We start from the raw sequence: 26,742 nt of genomic DNA, 5'->3' as shown, positions 1-26,742 counted from the left end.
TGTAAAATTACAAAAAGAAAAATGGGTCTATACAACAGTTTTGCCACCATTGGAGATTTGTGTGCTCAGATACCTTTGACCAAGGTTTCAGACTTTAATTAGCCTCTTAAGGGTGCTTTACACGCTGCGACATCGCTAACGATATATCGTCAGGGTCACGGTGTTAGTGACGCACATCCGGTGCCGTTAGCGACATCGTAGCATGTGACAGCTAGGAGCGCCGATCAACGATCGCAAGAACAGCAAAAATCGTTGTTCGTTGACACGTCGCTCCTAATCATAATGTCGTTGGTGTTTCATTCCGCAGGTTGTTCGTCGCTCCTGCGGCACCACACATCGCTGTGTGTGACACCGCAGAACGACGAACATCATCCTACCTGCGTCCACCGGAAAGGAGGAAGGAAGGAGGTGGGCGGCATGTTTCAGTCGCTCATCTCTTCCCCTCCTCTTCTATTGGGCGGCCGCTTAGTGACGCTGCAGTGACGTCGCTGTGACGCCGAATTCACCTCCCCCTTGAAGGAGGGATTGTTCAGCGGTCATAGCGACGTCGCTGACCAGGTATTTGCGTGTGACGCTGCCATAGCGATATTGTTCGCTACAGTACCGATCACCACATGTCACACAAATGATGGGGGCGGGTGCTATCGCTCGCGACATCTCTAGCAATCGCTAGCGATGTCGCAGCGTGTAAAGCACCCTTTAGAGTTTTGGCTTGGCAAATTTCACAGCTTTAAAAAAAAAACTCAGCCTCCTCTAACCTTGTGCCAAAAAACAGCAGCCATGGATTCTTCTAAGCAGCTGCCTAACACTTTGAAAATGAAAATGATGGAGGCCCATAAAGTAGGAGAAGGCTTTAAGAAGACAGCAAAGCATTTTGTAATACTATTGTATGTTCTGAGGATTTCGATAGCGTTAGGGCAATGACAACCAGAGACGAGTTCTTGGTACAAGATGTTTATAATATGTAACCACGGTAGGTACAGAACGGAACAAACACAGCAGAACAAACACACGAAATACTTTCCCGAAACGGAGCGAAGGGAATTCCCGGGGCCACGCACCGGACTCCCCCAGGGAGACCACCAGAGCGAACCCCTATACAGGGACTGTCCGGCAATCACCCCGGAAGGCCTAAATGCGCAGCAGCCGGGACACAAGGGGCAAGTGGTAAAGTCCAGGAGTGTCCGTACGGGATGATAGTCCAGAGTGGTTACAAACCGGAAGGAACCGGGCAGAAGTGCTGAACACAGACGGCAGACGGAGTCCAGGCACAGCTTGAAGAAACCGGGTATGGTCCAGAGTCGGTCGGTATTCTTTCAGGAGGATCCAAAGGCAATCAGGAATTAGAAGCAGCAAGGCAGGAGCACACAGCAAGCAGTATACTCAGGCACTGGACTAGGCTTAGAGGCGGCCTTTTAAGCAGCTAGACAGGAAGTAGGGCAACAGAACAGTAAACTCCATGTTAACCGAGGGCAAGCTTTTGTCAAAAGAGAACTGGAAAACCCGGAAACCTGACATTACTCCCCCCCCCAGAAACGGCCTCAGGACGGATCAGGGCCAGGTTTGTCCGGGTACCGTCGATGAAACTGAGCAATCTTCCGGGGTGCCCGAATGTTACCCACCGGTTCCCAGGAATCGTCCTCGGGGGCGTACCCCTGCCAACGTACCAGATATTGAAGCCGACGACGATGGATCCGGGAGTCAATAATGTCCTCAACCACGAACTGCTCCTCGCCGTCGACCATCACAGGCGGAGGAGGAGGCACGACACGACCATGAAACGTATTAGGAGAAACGGGTTTGAGGAGAGAAACATGAAAGACCGGGTGTACCTTCAGATGGTGCGGTAACCGCAGCCGACAGGCCACAGGGCTCACGATCCCGGTGATCTTAAACGGACCGATGAATTTTTGTCCCAGCTTCTGCGAAGGAACACCCAACCTCAGGTTTTTGGTGGATAACCATACAGAGTCCCCTACCTTATACATGGGTGCCGGTTTCCGGTGAGTGTCTGCCGACCTCTTGTAACGCTCCTGAGCCGTAGCCACAGTGTCCTTTAGAATCTCCAGATTTTGTCGTAGCTCTGTCACTCGGTCCTCCACCGCTGGCACCGAAACCTCTACGGGTGACCTAGGCAAAACATTCGGATGGTAACCCAAGTTAGCAAAAAAGGGCGTTACCTTAGTGGAGCTGCTCTGAGTGTTGTTATACGAGAACTCCGCCAACGGAAGCATCTTCAACCAATCGTCCTGCAGATGGCTGACATAACATCGAAGGTATTGTTCCAGGGTTTGATTAGTCCGTTCGGTTTGCCCATTTGTCTGAGGATGGTATGCAGAAGACAAACAGACATCAATCTGGAGTGCCGTACAAAACCCCTTCCAGAACCTAGACGTGAACTGCACGCCCCGGTCAGAGATGATCTCGTCTGGTACCCCATGCAATCGGAATACGTTCTGGATAACCAAATCCACTGTCTCTGCGGCTGAGGGAAGACCGGTACACGGAATAAAGTGAGCAGCTTTTGTCAACCGATCCACCACCACAAAAATGGTATTGTGACCGCCTGAGACCGGCAACTCCACAATAAAATCCATTGAGATAGACCCCCAAGGGCGAGATGGCACGGGTAACGGTTGGAGGAGTCCCGTAGGAGCCACACGAGGGACCTTGCACCGGGCACAAACCACACATGAGTGGACATAGTCCTTTACATCCTTTAAACAGGTAGGCCACCAGAAAAAACGGCTCAAAAATTCCTGCGTCTTCTGTACCCCCCTATGACCAGCCAACACGGAGTCATGGACTAACTTGAGAACCCGAAGTCTTACGGCCTCCGGGACATAAATGCGTCGCTCTCTCAACCACACACCATTCCGAAGAACAAGAGTTACATCATTCGGGGGGGCAGCAAGAAATACGTCACCATCATAGGCCAGCTTGATGTCCTTCCACAAGTCCTGGTCCTGGATTACTCCAACGAAATTGGCATCCGATAACACGGTCTGAGACGGGGTTCCAGGCACGGAGTCCACGGCGTGGATTCGGGACAAGGCATCGGCTTTCCCATTACATGAACCTGGACGGTAGGTAACGATAAAATTGAACTGGTTAAGGAATAGGCTCCAACGGGCTTGCCGTGGAGACAGGCACCTGGCAGACTTAAGAAATTCCAGATTACGATGATCTGTGAGTACTATCACTTGCTGCGCGGCTCCCTGTAAGTGGTGTCTCCATTCCTTAAAAGCTGAAATAATCGCCAACAATTCCTTGTCCGCAATGTCATAGTTCCTTTCTGCAGGGGACAACCGGCGGGAAAAGAAAGCACACGGATGCAAGAGACTCTTGTCCCCAGTCCTTTGAGAAAGGATGGCCCCTAATGCATAGTCGGAAGCGTCGACTTCCACGATAAAGGGAAGTGCGGGATTCGGATGTACTAATATTGGCGCTGAGGTAAAACAAACCTTGAGACGATGGAAAGCTTCCTGGGCCTGGGTGGACCACACAAACTTCTGTCCTTTCTTGGTTAACAGAGTGATGGGACGAACGATCTCTGAATAGTTACGGATAAAGCGTCGGTAAAAGTTGGCAAAACCGACAAAGCGTTGTACCTCTTTGATGTTTCCCGGTTCCGGCCAGTCTAGAATTGCTTGTATCTTGCCAGACTCCATGTTCAGTCCCTGAGGAGAGATGACATAACCTAAGAATTGTATTTGTGAGCAATGGAATTCGCATTTCTCCAGCTTAATGTACAGGTGGTTTTCCCTCAGCCGGGTAAGTACGGTCTTGACGTGCTCCTGGTGTTCCTGTAGGGAATCAGAAAAGATTAGGATATCGTCCAGATAAATCACCATGAATTGGTCCATTATATCCCTAAAAATATCGTTAACTAGATGTTGGAAAGCCGCGGGAGCGTTACAAAGTCCAAAAGGCATCACTAGGTACTCAAAATGTCCATACCGACATCGGAACGCGGTCTTCCACTCGTCTCCGGGACGTATGCGAAGTAGATTATATGCCCCACGGAGATCCAATTTAGTGAATATTTTTGCCTGTTGGACCCTCTCCAATAGCTCAGGAATCAACGGTAACGGATACCGGTTCCGGATGGTTATTTTATTCAGTTCCCGGTAGTCAATACAGGGTCTCAGAGTCCCCTCTTTCTTTTTCACGAAAAAGATGGGTGCCCCTGCTGGTGAGGTAGACGGGCGAATAAATCCCTTGGCTAGACTTTCATCAATGTACTCTTTTAGTGCTTCTAGCTCAGGTGCCGCCAACGGGTAGACATGACCAAACGGGATCTCCGCCCCTGGGAGTAAGTCTATGGGGCAATCATACGGTCTATGCGGGGGAAGCTGATCGGCTTTTCTTTTGTCGCATATATCAGCGAAGTCATGATAAACCGGGGGTAAAACAGGTACCTGTACAGTGCCCTCCGCATTCGGTGTTACTGGAACCGGAACAGTTGGACTAATGGTCGGACCACTCTGCGGTGGAAAGGATATTTCCTTAGTCTCCCAATCGATGACAGGATTTGTAGACCGTAGCCACGGAATACCTAAAATAATCGGAAAATGAGGAGAAGAAATTACCATGAAAACAAGGGTCTCCTGCTGACCTGGCTTCATCACGCATTCTAGCGGTACTGTTTCCTGATCAACTGGTCCAGAGATTAACGGAGATCCGTCTACCGTCTCCATGGTAACCGGTGAGGATCTTTGCTGAGTCCGGATACCGTGTTTCCTGGCAAAAGAAGAGTCCATGAAATTTCCCCCTGCCCCAGAGTCTATCATTGCAGAGGTAGGTATTAGCTGTCCCTCCCACCGGATCTGAATGGGAAGTGAGCAATGGGTATATTTCCCTTCTGAGTCCTTCGGTGAGGTTGACATTACAGTCAAGGGAAATACCGCATCCAAGTGTCCACTTGCCTCAGAGATATCGGACTCTGCGTCCGTGTTGTCACACTCTGCCATGGCTGCCAATACCTTATTTGGGCGATTTGGACGTTTCGGGTAGTCGATCAAGAAATGGTCCGATTGACCGCAATAGAAACACAAACGCTCACGGAGCCGGTGTTCACGACGTTCGTTGGTCTCTCGCTTTTGCAGAGAGTCCACTTGCATAGGAACGTCCTCGGCCTCCCGTGGCGTCCTGAGAGCGGGTTCTCTGGAAGGAAACGCAAAGTTGTTTACATGGTTTACAGCTGCCCATTTTTCCTGTCTACGTTCCGTCAAGCGGGTATCAATACGCACACAGTGCTGGAGAAACAGTTCAAAATCCCCTGGAGATTCGGAACGAGCTAACTCGTCCTTGATGGTACCGGACAAACCTTTTCTGAAAACAGACAATAATGCATTGTTTCCCCAGTCGGTGTCTACCACTAACCTCTTGAACTCAGTGGCGTATTCAACGACAGAACGCTTTCCCTGACGTAAGGAAAGGAGAGCCGATTCAGCGGTAGCACGGCGATTCGGATCATCAAACATTTGCGCCATTGCGGTCAGAAAGTCATCCAGGTGATTTAAACGAATGTCCCGATTCTCTATCATAGGATTAGCCCAAGCCAGTGCTCGTGAGGTTAATAACATGATTATATATAACACTTTTGACCGGTCAGAACGGTAATAATCAGCATGTACATCAAAAAACAGTATACATTGGTTAACAAATCCACGAAACTGACTACGATCACCATTGAAACAGAATGGGGGTAACCTAGGCATACCGGCAGCTGATACGGACGTAGTGGGGACGGCTTCCTGAGCCTCCACTCTGACTTGCAAATCCTGAATAGCCGGACCCAGTACCTGGTGATCATGGCCCAGCTGTGCCTCCACATCTCTAAGTTTAGTTTGTACCGCCTCCATCTCCTGCTGTAAGGAGTTAATCATGGAAAAGAGCTGATCTACTCGTGTCTCAGTCATTGCCCCAGCGAAATCCTCTTATGGCCTGAGTATAATGTAATACTATTGTATGTTCTGAGGATTTCGATAGCGTTAGGGCAATGACAACCAGAGACGAGTTCTTGGTACAAGATGTTTATAATATGTAACCACGGTAGGTACAGAACGGAACAAACACAGCAGAACAAACACACGAAATACTTTCCCGAAACGGAGCGAAGGGAATTCCCGGGGCCACGCACCGGACTCCCCCAGGGAGACCACCAGAGCGAACCCCTATACAGGGACTGTCCGGCAATCACCCCGGAAGGCCTAAATGCGCAGCAGCCGGGACACAAGGGGCAAGTGGTAAAGTCCAGGAGTGTCCGTACGGGATGATAGTCCAGAGTGGTTACAAACCGGAAGGAACCGGGCAGAAGTGCTGAACACAGACGGCAGACGGAGTCCAGGCACAGCTTGAAGAAACCGGGTATGGTCCAGAGTCGGTCGGTATTCTTTCAGGAGGATCCAAAGGCAATCAGGAATTAGAAGCAGCAAGGCAGGAGCACACAGCAAGCAGTATACTCAGGCACTGGACTAGGCTTAGAGGCGGCCTTTTAAGCAGCTAGACAGGAAGTAGGGCAACAGAACAGTAAACTCCATGTTAACCGAGGGCAAGCTTTTGTCAAAAGAGAACTGGAAAACCCGGAAACCTGACACATTTTCAAATTGCCCTTTCCTCAGTTCAAAATGTAATTAAGAAATGGCAGTTAACAGGAACAGTGGAGGTCAAGATAAGGTCTGGAAGACCAAGCTAAATTTCTGTGATAGCTACTAGTAGGATTCCTAGAGAGGCAAATCAGAACCTCCACTTGTGTGCAAAAGACCTTCAGGAAGAATTAGCAGATTCTGGATTAGTGGTATATTGTTTTACTATCCAACAAACAAGAATGCGGTTCTGCACTACCTTGCTGAACTCTTTGCTGTGCCAGGGAGGAGTGAGCTAGTCGGTTCCTGCACATATATGGCCTTCATGGAAGAGTCATCAGAAGAAAACCTCTTCTGCATCTTCCCCATAAAATTCAAGGTCAGAAGTATGCAAAAGAACATCTAAACAAGCCTGATGCATTGTGGAAACAAGTCCTGTGGACTTAAGAGGTTAAAATAGAACTCTTTGGCCACAGTGATCAGAGGTATGTGTGGAGGAAAAAGGGCACAGAATTTCAGGAACAGAACAGATCGCCAACAATTAAGCATGGAGGTGGATCAATCATGATTTGGCGTTGTGCTGCAGTCAATAGCACGGGGAACATTTCAAAATCCACCAAAGACGACATCAAAAGGCGCAAGTTGAAGGTTTTACAATCTCGTTACAGTCCCCTGATCATCATTGAGAATCTGTGGCTAGACCTCAAAAGATCAGTGCATGCAAGACGCCCCAGGAATCCCACAGAACTGGAACACTTTATCAAGGAAGAAGGATGAAAATCCCACAAACAACGAATGGACAGATTCTTGGCTGGCTACAAAAAGCGTTTACAAGCTCTGATACCGCTGATACTGCCAAAGGGAGTGCTACAACCATTCTGGGTGCCCACACATTTGCATTGGCTCATTTTCTCTGTTTGTTAATTTTCAAATGTAACTTGCTTCACTGTTCACAATAACAGTAATTTTGACCACCTCTGCCCAGACTTTTACATGGCATTGTACAATTACCTTTTAAAAAAAAATAAATCTTATTTTTATCTTTATGCATTAAATGGTTTTTAGATGCAGGTCATGATTCTAGGATCCACACACGTCAGCAACGGGTAACAGATACATGTCATTGGCTATATCTACAATTATCTATACCTGGGGTAACATCTACAGTAGCTATATGCTTTAGTCCCGTAGACTTTGACGTTGGTAATAAATTTAATTTGTGAAAAAACCTTTAACTGGTTGATCTTTGAGGTATATTTTCTATTATTCTCAGTAATTAGTAGTTTAAATATATGAGCAGTATATGGATCCTGCACATGTGCACTCTATTGTCTGGGTCTTTTCTGTTATCTACCTAAGATTTATGGACATCTGAACTTAAAGGGAACCTATCTGGTGCAATATGCACGCAGAACCACAAGCAGTTCTGGGTGCATATTGCTAATCCCTGCCTAACGGTCCCTGTATCTAGTATCATAGATAAAGAGATCTTTAGAAAAGTATTTCTAAAGATCCCATATAATATGTTATTGAGGCCAGGGACTAGTCGCAATGGTGTTAGTTCCTTTGGTCGGTCTGTCCACTTAGCATGTAAGCACATCCCCTGACAATGCACATTCATTAGCATATTAGCTCGCCCACAGGGGCTTGCTTACATGCTAATGGCGCCAACTAACCAGAGGAACTAACGCCCTTGCGACTGGTTGCTGGCCTCATTAGGATATCATATGGGATCTTTAGAAATACTTTTTAAAGATCTCTTTATGTATGCTACTAGATATAGGGACAGTTAGGCAGGGATTAGCAATATGCACCCAGAACTGCTCGTGGTTCTGGGTGCATATTGGACCTGACAGGTTCCCTTTAAGGAATAATAACATGTAAATATGATAATATGGTTTTCTTCCTGCTGCATGGAAGGTCCTATGTTTCTACTGATATAGATTTTATTCCTATTCCAGACAACTATTAAACATTTTATTAGTCTTGTATTGGTAATTGTCCATGTCAGTGCACTTCAGCAATGCTTCCAATTTTAAGACCTTTCCTCGCCTTCTGTGTAGCGGACTTCACGCTAAGTCTACTTTGTGACTCATTCAGATTATAAGCAGAGCTAATATTCCATCATCATAGAGGATTTCGACCACTGGAATGATATTAATTATAAGTACAATCTTAGTTATGCAAAGCGAGAAAATGTTAAACATGGTTCTTAGATAGACTATATTCTTGAGTGACCTAAACAAGAGAAACAGGAAAGACAAACAAAAAGGCAAGGAGACAAAAATGCTACTTACACTAGTAAAGGAGAAGGATGCACAGGTAAAAAAGTAGAATGAACGAAAAGATGAAAAAACAGCCCAGAGATGGGCCAGAAATTAGCCTTGAACAGATAATTTTTAATCTTTAGATCACTCAGTGATAAATGTACACTGAACATTACAATTTTATTTTTTTTTTAGCAAAACTAGGCCTTCATTTTTATCTATGTGGGCCAGGAAACTTTTTTATGCCAGGGACCATTTGTATATTTATAACATCATTCAACTTGAAATGTATCCTCTTAAATTTGGTCAAACATTTAACTCAGCCGTAATGTGATGGCTGGAGCAGTTTTGCTTTGGTGCAACATGTGATATTCGGTATAATTGATGAGGTTGTGACTTGCAACTGCTTTTGCAGATTTGCGTCGAGTCAGGAGCACAGTCGACTCTTTGCAATGAATTTTGAAAATAACTCACAGCAGTAAGTTCTGAACACAGATTTATATTATGCTACAGTTTTCCTCACAGTGGGAAATTCATCATTGCTCATGTAACATTTATAAGACTCAAGCTGTGGGAGGTCTGACGTATACATCACATAGGAGAAATCAATACTGCTTTATACATCACATAGGAGACACTGAGACTGCTATATATACTGTATATATCACATTGGAGTCACTAATACTGCTCTATATACATCACATAGGAGACATTTAGTGTGAAGCATGTACTATATATAGGATACGCTAAGGCTGATGCATATACATCAAACAGGAGATGCTGGGGCTGGAGCATATATATATATCATGCATGAGATGCTGGGGCTGAAGCAAATACATCACATAGAAGACCCCAAGACTTCTGTATATACATCTCATAGAATACATTGGGGTTGGTGTTTATACATCATATAGGAGATGCTGGGGCTGAAGCATATACAGCACACAGGAGATGCTGGAGCATATACATCACACAGGAGACGTTGAGACTGTAGCTTATACTGTACATCATATAGGATACACTGCTCCTGCAGCATATGCATCACCTAGGAGACACTGACACTGCTCTATATACTGTATATATCACATAGGAGTCACTGAGACTGCTCCATATACATCACATAGGAAACATTTAGTGTGAAGTATGTATTATATATAGGATATGCTGGGACTGAAGCATATACATCAAACAGGAGATGCTGGGGCTGGAGTATATATATCATGCAGGAAATGCTGGGGCTATAGCAAATACATCACTTAGAATACGCCAAGATTTCTGTATATACATCTCATATAAAACATTGGGGCTGCAGCATATACGTCACATAGGAGATGCTGGGGCTGGAGCATATACAACACAGGACATACTGGGGCTAGAGCATATACATCACAGGAGGTGCTGGGACTGTGGCATAAAAATCACAATAGAGGCAGGGGCTGCAGCATATACATCACAAGAGACACTGGGGCATATACATCACAAGAGAGGTTGGGGCATATACATCACAAGCGACGCTGGGGCATATGGATCACAGGAGACAATGGAGCACAGATATCACAGGAGATACTGGGTCATATATATATCACAAGAGACACTGGGGCATATACATCACAGGAGACACTGGGGGCATATACATAACAGGAGATGCTGGGATATATACATCACAGGAGATGCTGGGGGCATATACATCACATGAGTCATGAGAGCTACCTCTGCTCTCTCCATCACTCCATAAGTGGGACTGGAGCACAGACTGTGGACTCCACCCACAGAGTATGTCCTGATTCTGGCTATCTTGAACTACTTGACTGTCAAGGTCTTTTGGCCAGTACCAACGATTACCAAAAAGATTGCATCAGTGCTGATTGACAATGCAATACTTCATGCGTGTACTGTGAAAAAGATATGTTACAAACATCAAATTAGTATAAGCAATGTTTCCAGGTAAGCATTCCAAATATGAATTGATGCTAAATGTTCTACAACTTGCTCAACATGAGATGAAGAAGTATCAACAAATATACTCTTCTGTAGAATATGTCTAATGCTACATATGGAAATGTATCTGGTTCCCGTGTTTAATCAGTACTTTTCCTGTGGTATGTATTCACATAACTGTGCTCCCATCTTCTAAGCCTGTTTGTTTAAAACACGCACAAAGAAAGAACATTGTGCTCTCTCTTCTTTGACATGACCCAGTCAGTGCAGCATAAGATGGCCAGAACAAACCCACACAATACTATCACTTTTTCCCTCTCCAAAATCACATTTCATTTTGTGAAGTTAAAGTGAAGTCACATTTTTCTGTTCTAAATATAAATTTCCTTTTTCAATTCAAAATCTTTTTTTTACAGATTTTGAAAACTATTTAATTTCTTTCCAGTTTTCTTAAACAGCAAGAAAAGAGTGAATATCTCAATTTTCCTCTCCCAGTAAAGCAAACAATAATTATTCTCTGGAGTTGTGTCCCAATTTTTTCTGCATGGGACATCAGGAATTTCAAAAGCTGGAAGGAATTCAGAAAAATATTTAGGAATTCATCAGTCTGAACTTTTAAACTCTTATTTATGATTTGTTACTAGAAACAATCAAATATAATTTCAGAAAAAATAAGGGGAAAAAATAATTTCTTGTTAGTAGACAAAACCTCTAATGAGTCTATAGAGTGAAAATGTAGAAGGAAAACTCCTATTAAAGAATGATCCTCGTTCATCTTATTGTTTCATCTAAGAGGGTTTATGCCTATCCTGAAAGAAGCATTAACACCTATTTCCTTGTCCTGTATCCAGCCACAATTTTTTGGTTACTTTCTCCAAGGTTTTGTAGAACAAATGTCTTTACTGCAGTAAAGGAAAATACAGTATAAGTCTACAGCTTAGCATCCTACTTTAACATACAGTAGGGTTTCTTTCCTTCTTGTATTAATCCAAAAAAGCACTGAAGGCACAACTGTGTTCTTGAGTGTGGAATTAAAGGCTCCTCCACAATGTAGGTCATACAGCCCATTCCCTCCCTCGGAGAGGAGAAAATCTCTGTTGATAGCTAATCGAATGGAGCATGTTAAGGTCCAGTCACACTAAGCAACTTACCAGCGACCCCAACAACGATAGGGATCGCTGGTAAGTTGCTAGGAGGTTGCTGGTGAGATTTCACACTGCGACGCTCCAGCGATCCCACCAGCAACCTGACCTGGCAGGGATCGCTGGAGCGTCGCTACACGAGTTGCTGGTGAGCTCACCAGCAACCAGTGACCAGCCCCCAGCGCCGCGTGGAAGATGCTGCGCTTGGTAACTAAGGTAAATATCGGGTAACCAACCCGATATTTACCTTGGTTACCAGCGCACGGAGCTACACGTGCAGAGAGCAGGGAGCAGTGCACACTGAGCGCTGGCTCCCTGCTCTCCTAGTTACAGCACACATCGGGTTAATTACCCGATGTGTGCTGCAGCTACATGTGCACAGAGCAGGGAGCAGCGCACAATGCTTAGCACTGGCTCCTTGCTCTCCTAGCTACAGCACACATCGGGTTAATTAACCCGATGTGTCCTGCAGCTACATGTGCACAGAGCAGGAGCCGGCACTGACAGGGAGAGCGGCGGAGGCTGGTAACAAAGGTAAATATCGGGTAACCAAGGACAGGGCTTCTTGGTTACCCGATGTTTACTGTGGTTACCAGCCTCCGCAGAAGCCGGCTCCTGCTGCCTGCACATTTAGTTGTTGCTGTCTCGCTGTCACACACAGCGATCTGTGCTTCACAGCGGGACAGCAACAACTAAAAAATGGCCCAGGACATTCAGCAACAACCAACGACCTCACAGCAGGGGCCAGGTTGTTGCTGGATGTCACACACAGCAACATCGCTAGCAACGTCACAAAAGTTGTTCGTTAGCAGCGATGTTGCTAGCGATGTTGCTTAGTGTGACGGGGCCTTTACACAAGCTCCATAATCAAACAGAAAAACCTCCAACAGGCTTTATGCACCTCTAAGGCAGCCATATTACACCTCCAATCAGAGCCTGACTGTGCAATTGGATCCAGGTAGGTCTTTCTCTGAAAAATAATTAATTTAGAGTCACCGTGGGCCAGATATTTCCTTCCCCGCTCCAGCTAATTGACAGGTATCTTTGGTGTAAGTGTAGCACCCCACTGGGCAGGTGGTTAACCTACTCGTCGCTGAGCCGTTTCGGGTCAGGTCAGACATTGTCACGCGGTGGCCTTGCCCAGTTCTGTTGCCCTGAGGCGTACAGTTAAATGGTGGGGGAAGCGGGGTATTAGGAAATAATTTGTCGTGACACCACCTGTGGTATGCGGCCAAGGAATAGTCACCGCTGCCGGGTTCCTCTTCGAAGCAGGTGTTAAGACAGATGGGATGGTGTCGCTCCCCACAGGCAGAGCAGGCCCCAGGTGGATGATGAGGGTTGTAATGGCCGTTGGCGCCTAAGCGCTGGGCGGCGGTACCAGTAAGGATGAGCTAACACAGTCTCTGCGTGTTCAAGGTATAGTTTACAGTATGTACCGCCCCAGCGTCAGCAGCCAAGACTGCTCGGATCCGGATCCGCGGTGGCTCTAGGGTTAACCGGACCCAGGAGGGGTCGTGCGGCCACTCGAAATAAAAGGGGGGTATTTACAGGGGGTTGTGTGATTAGAGTTTGTGATGCCACCCACGGTGTGTGGTAAGGTGGAGTACCACTGCTGCTGTTGGGAGCACCCGGAGGCAATGGTATGGCAGCCAGATGTTTAACCCCTCCGTGGGTAGGGTGGATGCCCCGGGGTTCGGTGATGGTAGTCAGGGGATACCGTTGGGGAGGAAAGGGTCACTGTGTACTCACTCAGTCCAATAACGCTGACACCGTAACTTGTAAACCGAATTTCTGAGCACCGCTGCAGCTGGGAGGGAACACACCTGGATCCCGTGCACGATGGTGTTGCTTGTTAGCCTGTGACCTTTCCCTTGGCACCTTCTTTACTGGTTGGCCCCTGTAGTATAGAACTAGTCGGGTCCCACTCACCTGTATGGATAACGGAGTGAGCTTGCTCTCAGGGTTCACGCTTGGGATTTTCTGGACTGTATATTGGGAAAGTCCTATCACCCTTGTTGCGCTAGTACCCCGATGGAGCGGGTGGAGAACGGATCTTGAAGGCTCCGTCCTCGTCCGGTGAATTACCAGGACGCTTGAAGCTACTTCCCGGCCTAGGGTCCACGTACCCAGTCATGCCCTGGCCCCTGCCTGGAGACGGCACAAGGCCGCAGGCTGCACTCTTTGGCAGTTCTGTGCCCCTTGTCACGATCCCCTGCGACCGGGGTTCCAGCTCCTACTAGGCCCAGACCAACGTCTGCCACCTAGTATTAGCAAGGAGCCCAGCTCCTGACCTCCTCCAACTGACTTTTGACCTCTCCTCACGAGAATCACCACTCAACTGACTGCTCCTGATACTCTTTACCCTCCCCAACCAACCCCTCAAGTGGGCGGCCCTATTCCCTTCAGGCTACTCATTGGTGTGTCTGGTGGGTGTGGTGCAGAGTGTTTCGATTGGCTTGTTCTTAGCAACACCAAAGGTCAGGGACCCATAACCAAGGAGGATGTGGATACCGTGCAGAAGGGCAGATTGCACAATTCCCTGTGACGACCTGATTATAAACTGTGCAAAAATAAAAAGGTAAACATTTTCACTTTAGCTTGATGAAACAGTGTACCGCTCACTGGTATTTAACACCTTCCATACTGAGCAAAGTCCTTTTGTCGCCCGAATTCTGGTAGGGTGCACATCAGGTGCAATTATTTACAATGAGAACTCCTGGCCACCCGCAGTCCTGTGGCACAAATGTTCATCAAACCATGATCAGGTTAACTTTGCAAAATGGTAGAAAAACAACACAATTTACTGGGGACTGGTTGGCTCCTGACCAGCCGGTCTTCTGAAGTCCTCCCCATTAGTCTGGGTACACTTATCTTGTACATGCAATACACGATGTGCTGGGTGGGAAGCAGGGACTGGCTCTGGACACCTAACTGAAGCGGGCCCTGCTTCAGTTTAAGCATCCTCCTGTCGGTAAAGTCCCACATCCAGGGCTTACCAGCCCCGTTCGCCCCTGTGACGTGTGTACACAACCCGGTCTCCTGAGTAGAGATCCCGGCCCGACCCCACTGGAGGTGGTATTCAACCTCACGCCGGGACATTTCCTTGCTCTGCCCCGGCTCTGAAATGAACCCCCACCTCCACTCGAGATCAAACTGGGTCACAGTGCCTCTGTGCAGCGGACCCCACTCCGATAGATGGGACTGGCGGGCCCGCTGCTTTGCCGCCAAGTTTCGGGTCTCCACCACCTACTTTTTTTTTTCCAATTTAAAGTTTTATTGGTTTTCAAAGGAAAGAGTACAACAACATTGCAAACCATTGAATACAATTTTGATAAACAAGGAGCCATCACGGCGGCTAAAGGCCACAGGCTCAGTAATCTTTACAACTGTCGTTGAGGAAATAATCAAACAACATGACTTACTAATAGAGAACAAGAAACCAAAGTAAAGGTAAAGAAGGATGAACAAGGAAAAGAGTAGATCAGAAGTGGGTGGGGGAGACAAGAGGGGGAGAACCGTAGGGGGAAAGATGTGGATAGGAGTATGTTGGCCGAGGCTGGCGTCCCGTCTGTTGGGCGTGAACCTGAAAAGAATGCAAATGACTATGGAAGGTGTGGCTAGCTGAGAGTCTTATTTACTGAGGGTCAACGAGGGCAAGAAACCTTGGATCAGAGAGAAAAGATTCCCACTGATACCATTTAGAGGAGGCTTCCACTAGCTGGCCTCGCGATTGAGCCATTACCATCTCCATGCGGTGTATTACATTTACTTCTGTCGCCCATTCCTCTATGGACGGGGGGGTAGGGTCTTTCCAATGTCGTGGGATTACTGTCTTGGCGGCCTGGAGTAGATGTCCGGTAAGAGACTTTTTATACACCTTTTCTGGTATTTTAAACATAAACAATAGGGCTGCCTCGGGGCGACTGGGGACTAAGATCCCTGTGACCTCCTGGATGCCCACCAGCACCTTGCTCCAGAAGGCCGCCAAGCTCGGACAGTACCACCAGATATGGGCCATGGTACCTCCCTGTGCTCCGCACCGCCAGCATGTGTCAGGGATTTCGGGGCACCACTTATGAAGGGATGACGGGACCTTGTACCACCTGGAGAGAATTTTGTAGCAAGTCTCTTGCATTCTCGTTGCAACCGCTGACTTGTGGGTCAGGCGGAAGCATCGTTCCCATTGATCCCTGGAGAATGTCTGGCCGAGCTCTGCCTCCCAAGCAGTACAGAAGCGAGGAAGTGGTGTTTCTGCTGCTGCTGTCAAGATCCCATAAATCCTTGATATTGCATGTCTAGTGTCGGGTATCCCTGTACAGATAAGTTCAAAAGGGGTTGGGGATGAGGGACAAGTTAGGTCTAGCCCCTGCGTGGTTATGAAGTGTTTAAGTTGGGCATATTCAAAGTAGAACCGCATTTTGAAGTCTCTCTGCCCCACAATGTCCGGAAGTGGGAGAAGAACCCCTTCTGGTGCCACCTGTCCCAGTCTCAGGGGGTTCTGTTTTGAGCTTCCCAAAAAGTTATTAGACGATGCCCCTGGTAAAAAGTCAGGGTTATCCGTCAGTGGCATGAGGGGTCCCTGAGTCTGGAGCAGGCGCTTAATCCGTGGCATTGAGTGTACTGATTGTAATGTTTGTTTAGTGGTGTAGGACATTCCTATCTTATGTTTGGTAAGAAGTGGCCAGTTCCATGGCATGGATAGAATAGATAAGGGGCACAGGTCGTGTGCCAGGCGGACCCAGAGCTTCGATCCAGAGTTATGTAAGAGGTCTAAGACCCTTGCATGGGCAGCAGCCAGATAATAACGCCGACAGTCAGGCAGCCCCACCCCTCCCGCCCCCTTGGTCCTAGTTAGGACATTCCTCCCGAGTCGGGACCGTCCCTTGGACCACACAAATTGATTAAACAGGCGCTGTAACTTTACCCAATACGACGCCGGGACATATACCGGGACCGTCTGGAGTAAGTAGAGCAGTCTGGGCAGGGCTGTCATCCTGAGGGCACTGATCCTACCGAACCATGAGAGGGTGCCTCTATGCCATACAGTCAGGTCCCTCTCGAGTTTGGAGAGAAAGTTTTGAAAATTAAGCTGGAAAAGTCTGGTTACATCAGATGGGATAGTGATACCTAGGTAGCCGATACTGCCGTGTGGTGGCCATTTGAAGGGGAAGTTTGGTTTTATAGCATCTACTGTTGCTTGGGAAAGTGATATGTTTAGGGCTTCAGATTTGTCAAGGTTGATTTTAAAATTGGACCATTTGCTAAAACGATTGAGTTCACGCATTAAGGATGGAAGGGAAGTGAGTGGGTTTTGCACATAAATAAGTAGGTCATCCGCGAAGGCGGCGCATTTATATTCTTGAGTGGCAACTTTAATCCCCCGTATGTCGGGGTTAAGCCGGATGGCCGACAACAGATGCTCCATGACTAAGATATAGAGCAATGGGGATAGGGGGCATCCCTGTCGAGTCCCGTTATGGATATCAAAGGGACTCGACAGGGTGCCATTAATCTTTAGACGCGCGGTCGGGGAACAGTATAAGGCCAAAATTTTAGATGAGAAGGTTGGACCAAAACCAACATGGGACAAAGTCTGAGAAATAGAATGCCAGGAAATTCTATCGAATGCCTTTTCGGCGTCTAACGATAACATCATCACGGGGATTTTTTGGGTGTGAGCATGTTGGACCAGGTCTAGGGTTTTTAGGGTGTTGTCCCTTGCTTCCCTACCAGGAACGAATCCTGCTTGGTCCAAGTGCACCAGATCTGGCAAAAGGGGATTGAGTCTGTTTGCAAGAAGCTTAGCATAGATCTTCAAATCCACATTGAGCAACGATATTGGTCTGAAGCTGCTACATGCGGTAGGGTCTTTACCAGGTTTTCGGAGCAAAGCCACATGAGCTGTCGTGGAGTGGGGAGGGAATGGGGTCTCATCTGATATAGCGTTAAAAGAAAGGAGCATTAGGGGTGCTAACTGTTCTGCAAACGTCTTATAAAATTTGGCTGGGAATCCATCCGGGCCGGGACTTTTGTTACCGGGTGTGTCACGGATTACTGACAGAATGTCCTCAAGAAGAAATGGCTTCTCGAGGTCCTCAATTGTGGACTGATTAAGAGGTTGAAAGGGAGAGGGCATTGTAGGGGGCTCGTGGTCTATCTCAGGAAACCGAGGGGTCAGATTGTATAATTTGGAATAGTACGCATGGAAGGCAGAAGAGATATCAGGAGTAGCATAGAGCATCTCGTCTCTTGTATTTTTAATGCAGGGAATTAGAGTGTGGGCTTTCCCTTCCTTCAGTGCATTTGCCAATAGTCTGCCCGGCTTATCCCCGAATTCATAAAATTTCCCCCTTCCCACTTGCAACAGGCGCTGGTATGACGCATCCAACAATTTCTTGACCTGTAATCTGGCCTGCAAGAGGGCCTGTAAGGTGGTGGCTGATAAAGCTCGCTTATGAGCAAGCTCTAACCCCGAGACCCTGCGGAGGGCCTCTGTTAGATTCTGGGCTTTTTCTTTTTTAATACGGGCTCCATGTTTGATGAAAGTGCCCCTCAAGACGCACTTCAGTGCCTCCCACTTAAACGTGGGGGCTGTGTCGTCTGCCAAATGATCCTCTGAAAAATGAGTGATCGTGGTCAGCACATCAGAAACACAGAGCTCATCCATGAGCAAAGATTCATTAAGCCGCCATGTTCCCGCAGGGGCTGGGAGGGAAGGAACCTCTACCTCACAGTATACTGGGGCGTGGTCTGACCACAATATGCTGCCTATTCCAGTCTGTCGGACCCAAGGGAGAGCATTGTGCTGTATGAAGATGTAGTCTATACGACTGTAGGAGTCTTGTGAGTGCGAGTAGAAACTATAGTCTCTATCTGACGGATGTGTTATTCTCCAGGTGTCAAACAACTGGATACTTAATAGAACCCTTTTGATACGTTTGATGGTGGTGTATGAAATGCTGGACTTCCCCTTGGAGTTATCTAATGTAGGGTCCAGAGTAGCATTAAGGTCAATACAGAGAATTGCTGTACCTCTAATTAGGGGCATCGCAGTGTCGGCAAGGCTAGCCAGAAAGTCATCTTGTCTCTGGTTTGGGGCGTAAGCATTTATGATTGTGAATGTTTGGTCTCCAGCTATTAGTGAGAGGATAATATACCGTCCCGTACCGTCTGATGTGCAGTTTATAATTTGATGTGGAAGAGACTTGTGAATGGCAATCGCCACTCCCTTTGAGCGGGATTCTGGGTTATCTGAAAATAACCAGGTTTGGTAGTACTTGTTCTTTAAGATAGGGGCGTGTCCCTGTTTGAAATGCGTTTCTTGAAAACATACTATTTTCACCTTGTGCTTGTGGAAGTGGTAGAGGACCTGTGCTCTCTTCTCCGGCACGTTAAGACCCTTAGCATTGAAGGAGGCGATTGTCAGGTTGGCCATCTGTAAAAGATTGAAGTGTTATAGGTACATGAGATATAGGGACGGACTAGCCCGTCTCGGCCACCATTTGGGGAGGGAGAAGGAAGTGTGAACTGTGAAAGGCAGATGAAGAGTAAAAAGAATAGGAGTTGAAGCAGAGAAAACAGCAGGGGTATAGCTCCCGCACAATACACTAGCTGAGAACAAACGTTCCGGGGGAGCTTGTCCGCCTCACCCGGGCAAGACAGAGGGTCCCGACCTACTTGGGGGAGAAAAAGATCAGACATAACCGTTGATAGCTCCGTAGTATACTGTTAACATTAGAGATTACCATAAACACTGGCGCATATAATCAAAAGTTTGAGTAATAAGGGCCTTGGGCACTCGGCAGGTTAGAAAGTAAAGTCTATGTACTTAGCTAGTTAAAGTTTACGATACATTGGGTAGTCCCCGATATCTTGACCTTTATCTCGGACGGCCCAATCTCCGGTCCCGAGTCTCTCTCGGGGGGAGTCCCCTTGCATGAACGGGGGATGGATTTGCGTGGGGAGGGGCTGGGCGTTCCCTTGGGACCCACGGTTGGAGCAAGGTGGTGGGCCATTGAGAGATGGAGATTGGGGGTAGACCCAGGTTTGAGGTAAAGGATGGGAGGTCTTCTGGTGACCGCATTACCCACCATCTTGAATTTTTTTGTACCGACAGAGAAAAGGGAAAACCCCAACGAAACGGGAGACCCCTTTCTCTAATGACATCCAACAAGGGTTTGAGAACCGCCCTCTGAGCTAAGGTGTGTCTCGAAAGATCCGGCATGATGCGTATTGTAGATCCATTGTACGTTAGGGACTGTTTCTTTCGAGCTGCTTGAAGGATAGCTTCCTTTGCTGCAAAATAGTGCACCCTGCATACAATGTCTCTCGGGCGGGGGTCCCCTGGGTCCGGGGGGCGTAATGCCCTGTGGGCCCTGTCAAGTTCCAGGGGGGCCCCGGGTGGTCTTTTTAGTAGATTATTAAAGATTGAAATAAGGACTGAAGGTATGTCAGGAGGGGCAATTGACTCCGGCAGACCCCTGATACGCAGGTTATTTCTTCGATTTCTATTCTCTAAGTCGTCCACGTGCTGTTGGAGAGAGAATAGCTGCTTGGACTGAACCTGCAGTGTGGCTTGGACAGATTGGATGTCAGCTTGAGATGTTGTTTGTTGGTCTGTAAGGACATCCACCCTTTGGGTGAGTGAAGAAAGGTCCATCCGTAGCTGGGCAAATTCTTGCTTACATTCTGCCACTACCTGGTTGGCCAAAGCAGCTATATCATTTTTAGTGGGCATTGCTTGGAAAAGGGACCGTAGGTCTGCTAAGGATGCTGGACGCTCTTCATTTATCACATTAGTGGAGAAAGATGTTGTGGAAAAAGAGCCGATAGAGTCCTGCAAAGCTGGGTCATATAGTATTTGTGAACTTCTAGAGGTGCTTATATTTCCTCCCAAGTGTGCTACTGTGGTAATCTGTTGTGGAGGGGTCCCTGGTGCCCTGGGCCCATCGTTCCACTGACCTTTAGTGGTTGCCACCATGCTACCTCCTGGGCCCGTCGGGCTATTTTCCCTTGAGGAGCCCGTGGACCACCTCGCAGGGGGAGTATAAGGAGGGGGCCCTTGGAGGTTTCCCCCAGTCTGGTCCTGGGGCCCTTGGATGCTGTAGGATCCCCTCTGCTCCACATTAGTGCCCGTATATGGCGGTGTTATAGGGGGGGCCGTCAGGTAAATAATTGTGCCTTTTGCAAATGATGGGGGGCTGCTGTCGCCAGCCATGACTGTGCCCCTTCCCCCCTCCCCCAGTCCAGTTATCGCCTGCGGGCTGGAGATTTTGGTATGCGGTGGGGCCGGGGTGCCCGGGTTTTGTTTCCTACCTCCATCGGTGGTGCTGTTGACAACGCGGGAGACTGGTGACCGCGGGGCCCCCTCACTCTGGGAGCGCTGCTGTAATGGATGTTTCCCGAACGCCGCTCCAGAGCCTGTCTGCGTGTGTGCTGCAGGCTGAAGAGGCATTAGGCATCTGGAAGCGACCGGAGGTAAGTCGATGTCCTGCCGGCCACCGGGAAGTTCCATTCCCATCGCGGGCTGCGATGAAGGAGTAGCGGGCGGTGATGCTGCCGCTGAGGGGTCATCTTGCTGACGCTGCAGGGCCTGGTCTGGAAGCGTGCGGCGGCCATTTTGGAGTGGGGCCTGTGATTCATGTTGTCGGCCGCTCCTCCGCACATCCCCCGGCCCGTGACCGTCACTGCTGTCGGTGGTCACCGCGGTTCCCCCGGGTCCCCGCGACTCCACTGTCGACCCCCGCCTCTCCACCGACGTCTTGAGGTCAGTTATCGGGTCAGCAGGCCGCGATTCTTGCTGCCTTTCCAGCTCGGGCTGCGATAGAGCGCTGGAGCCCCGTGGATTAGACAGATATGCCCCGATTTTGCCTTGAGCCATGGGGGCCTTCTTTGGGGTTCGTGCTGTGGCCTTTTTGCCCGTTAATTTGCCCATTTTGGAGTCTTGGGCCAGTGCTATGGAGTTCTGCAGAGAGGAGCTCAGAGAAGCTGCTTCCTCACTCGGCCATGTCCGGCTCCGCCCCCCCACCTACTTTTGCTCCCGGCACTGCCGCTCTTCTGCGGCCAGCTGGGCAACGGTGTCCGGATAGGTGGTCCAGCTTGTTGTGGCTTCGCAGCTTAGCTGAGACTGTCCTTTTTCCCACACCAGACTGGGCATGGGTTCTCCTGACGCCTTGGTGCTCGCCTCTGCTCTCAGTGGTTAGTGGGTCTTGGGCAGACCTTCAGCTACTTTGGTAATAGTCACCGGATGCTCCATGACCTGGGGAACGGTCATCGATTCTTCAGCAACCTGGGGGACGGTTACCAGACTTGAGCGACCTGGGGGACGGTCGCCAGTTCTTCAGCAACTGGTTGGGTGGCTCTCAGGTCCTTGACAGGTTCGATGGTGCTCTTCAGCAGGGGACGGCTGGTGGTGCAAGGGATCCTGGAGGGTGTCACCGGTCGCAGTGGTGACTACAATCTCAGTCTCCTCCACCACAGACCGTTCCTCCGACATTTCTCCATCCAGGATTGGCGGCAGTTGTTCCTCGTAGGCCCTCATGGCCCCCACCATCCCCATCATGGACGTCTTTCTAGTCATAGATGACGCCCATCTCCCGAGCACTCCAGAACATTGTGCGCACCTGTGTGCCCACTTGATGGCTAGGGTATGCCATGACTGAGACCCTGCACCTCCGGTAGGCCTGGTACGTCTGCTCTTGTGCTCCTCCAACTTTCGACTCTCTTACTTTTTCTTTGTTTTCCGGACTCTGGGGCAGTTGCCTTCGCCCACATTCTCTGTTAGTTTAATTTCTTATTCTGGACCATAGGAGGGGGTGGGCTTAGGCTTTCGCGCCACTTCTTCCCACCAACCCACGAAGGTCGGGCACACCCTGGCCACTTTTGGTCTTCTAATGGCCGCTGAGGTGTAACTTTTTCAAATAAACAGTCCAGAACAGTTCATAATGCACACAGTAACCAGTTTAATGGGCGCAATATCATCTTCGTGACGCCAAATGTAGCACTCCATGGGGCAGGCGGATAACCTACTCAGCCGTTTCAGCACCACACCCTGAGTGGGGTGTAGTACCCTGTGGCGACCTGAGCCTCAGGGGCACCACATAAGCACATAAGGAGACCTGTCAATCAACTGGACAGGGATGAGCAGAAACCACCCCGAGGCCTTATTTGTCTAGTGATGTTGCTCACTATAGTCCCTTGCCAACTTTTCAAACTTTCTTTTCTTTGACATGCCATAGAGGATCAGAGAAAGATTTACCTGGATGCAGTTGAACAATAAGCCTGGTTGATGTTGTTCATGGTTTGGTCACCATGAATTTAATTGCAAGTTCCATTTAACTTCTCAAGTTTCTTCATTCTGGACTTGTAGATTTTGCTGCTGCCCTGCAAGTACTTATCTTATGTTTCTTGGTAATGGGAAGATTCTTATTTAATAGTTGATCATACAAATGAGTGGCTGTGTAATAGTCTAGACAGAGAAGTATCCCGGGCCCAGGGCCGGACTGGGACTAAAATTCAGCCCTGGCATTTGGGGGAACACAGGCCCACTTTTCACGTGGTGAATATGTAATATATTTCTGCACTTGTATATGTGAGTACTGTATGGCATTATGTGAGCACTGTATGGCGCTATGTGACACTGTATGACGCTATTTGACCCTGTATGGCACTATGTGACACTATGTGACACTGTATCACTCTATGTCACACTGTATGGCGCTATGTGACACTGTATGGCACTGTATGATGGCACTATGTGACACATTTTTGCAGTGTGTAGCAAACCTTGATGTATTTTCTGCTCTTTGCTTAACTGATTTGTGGATTGTTCCGCAACATACCTGTGCCCTGATCACTCTACAAGCGCTGCAGTCACTACAGGGGATTGTACCTGTGCGGACAGGTCCAGGACTAATATCACTGATATCTCACTAATTAGTCCTCGATTAATGGCTCCGTACCCCTCCCCACACACACAATACAATGCACCCCCATTACCCCTCCACACACACACATACAATACAATGCACCCCCATTACCACTCCCTACAAACACATACAATACAATGCACCCCCATTACCCCTCCCCCCACACACACACATACACACACACACACACACACACACACACTACAATGCACCCCCATTACCCCTCCCCACACACACATACAATACAATGCACCCCCATTACCACTCCCCACAAACACATACAATACAATGCACCCCCATTACCCCTCCACACACACACACACACACACACACACAGACACACACACACACACAATACAATGCACGCTCCATTACCCCTCCCCCCACACACAATACAATACAACCCCCATCACCCACTGCACACACAATACAATACACGCTCCATTACCCCTCCCCCCCCACACACACACACACACACACAATACAATGCACCGCCATTACCCCTCCCCACACACACACACACAATACAATGCACCCCCATTAGCCTCACACACACACACAAACACACACAAAATACAATGCACACTCCATTACCCCTCCCCCACACAATACAATACACCCCCCATCACCCACTACACACACAATACAATGCACCCCCTATTACCCCTCCCCCCACACACAATACAATTCACCCCCCATTACCCCCTCCCCAGACATAATACAATGCACCCCCCATCACCCCCTACACACATGTTCCCCGTTATGTATCCTCAGCCTCTCCCCACTCATCCCCATTAATTAAACCTATCTCTTCTGCTCCTCCATGGTGCGCTTACCGCTTCCTGATGTCTCCTGTGTGCCGGCGCCCGCACCACTGTGATGACGTCAGCAAGGTGCTGATCTCATCATGTTGCTGCACGTCGGGGGCGGGGCCCAGTCCTGGCGTCTGAAAGACGCAAATACATTTGAATAGGAAGGAGGAAGCTGCGGTCACCGGCACTGCCGCGCTCCTCAGCAGTGTGTGCATGCCGGGCCGGCACAGCAGCACACAACATGGCTGGCACAGCACAGCGCTGCCTCCTGCTGCAGCTAGTGTGCCCAGCATGCACACACTTCTGAGGAGCGTGGCGGTGACTTCAGATACAGCGGCCCTCTACAGGCACTGGCCCACCATAGGGACCGGCCCATCTGGCATTTGCCAGAATTGCCCTATGGTCAGTCTGGGCCTGCCCAGGCCCCAGTGCAAAATCCATAATGGGTACCCATCTACCATATCTGGTATCTGTATATCAGAGGGTCCATAGGGCTTCCCTTATGTACCTAGTCCCTCTACGATTGCTACGACTCGTACCTCTCTACCCCTTATTGCTACTTCCCTACTTTGAAAATGATTAATGACATCGTTATTAGAATTTAGCTTAGCTTATTCCTATTATCTTTATATTCAGTGACTAACTACATGTGGTACTAATAACATAGCTGGAATAAAGCCATCACATTACATGTAATCATTTCAAGTTATTGTTTGTAAAACCAGTAAGTAGATTACAAACTCTTGCATTTTTTGCGGTAAAACGATCTGGCAAAAATTAGTGAAAAATGTAGTTAGTTTTAGAATGTGTATACGATGCACGATTTAAAGAGCTTGACAATGAGCTGCACATTCCAGAAGTAAATAGAATAGAGGATGGTATTTAGGAAGGAGTTACTTTTCAAAGCTATGCCCTATAACTCACCCCAATAAAGCTGTGTCCTATATATACAATTGTCTATCCTAGGGATTCACAGAAACATGTATCATTAGGACCAGAATGACTCTAGGTAAAGTTATGGTTTCAACAGTATTTAATCCCCCCAACTATTTATATGACAATGTAGCTCTTTCAAAGAAAAATCTGGCAATACCTGTACATGGCCAGTCCGTTTATATGCATATATATTTGATATGCAAACAAGGCTATAGATTTGAAGCCTCTGTCACTCCATCTCTATTCCCCACCCAGTGCCACCTTCTTTGCTTTAAGACACACAGAACAGAGGCCGTCAGTCAATCAGGAGGACCCAGCACTGGTTGGAGAATAGATCTGGAGTGATAGAGGCTTCAGATCTACAACTTCATTTACATACCAATTAGAACTCTGATTTCTCAGTAATGGAGGAGCACATTGGCCATGTAAAGGTATTGCTGGACTTACCTTTAACTCTCACCACCCGGTGATTTCCCATTTTTTGTTTTTTCCTCCCCTTCCTCCCCTTCTTTCAAGAGCCATAACTTTTTTTTATGTTTCAGTCAATATAACCATATGAAGGCTTATTTTTTGCAAGACGAGTTGTACTTTTAAATGACACTATTTGTTCAGCCACAAATTGTACTGGAAAACAGGAAAAAATTGCAAGTGCTGTGAAATTGCAAAAAAAATACAATTGTTTTATTTTTTTTGTTTTTCTTTTTATTTAACATGTTCACTATATGCTAAAACTGGCCTGGCTTTATGGTTCCCCAGATCAGTACAAGTTTGTACATACCACATGTATAGTTTTTCTTTTATCTAGGTGGTGAAAAGGAATTCAGAAGTTTGTCTAAAGAAAGAATTGCGCTTTTGTTGACTTTTTAAAAGAACTATAACATTCTCATTTTATGGGATCTGGGGCTGTGTGATCGCTTATTATTTGCATCTTGAGCTGATGTTTTTAACAACACCATTTTTGGGACGATGCATTTTTTTGATCTCCTCTTATTGCATTTTTATGCAATTTTGGGCAAACCAAAAAAAAAGTATGGAGTTTTGATTTTTTTTTTCTTGCTATCAATCAGATTATTTCTGAACAGGGTGATACCAAATATGTGTATCTTTTGTTAAATTGTTTTATTTTCATT

General features: G+C 47.7%; 1 protein-coding gene across 1 annotated transcript in view; it reads left to right on the top strand.

Moving 5' to 3' along the window:
• Positions 1 to 26,742, top strand: part of FHL2 (four and a half LIM domains 2) — a 147,572-nt gene that overhangs the window by 82,144 nt on the left and 38,686 nt on the right. The gene's annotated exons all lie outside the window — the stretch shown is intronic.

The sequence above is a fragment of the Anomaloglossus baeobatrachus genome, chromosome 2, assembly GCF_048569485.1.
Source record: "Anomaloglossus baeobatrachus isolate aAnoBae1 chromosome 2, aAnoBae1.hap1, whole genome shotgun sequence".
NCBI lineage: Eukaryota > Metazoa > Chordata > Amphibia > Anura > Aromobatidae > Anomaloglossus > Anomaloglossus baeobatrachus.
Note: the sequence above shows the minus strand (reverse complement) of the source record. Positions and strands in the feature narration are given on the sequence as shown.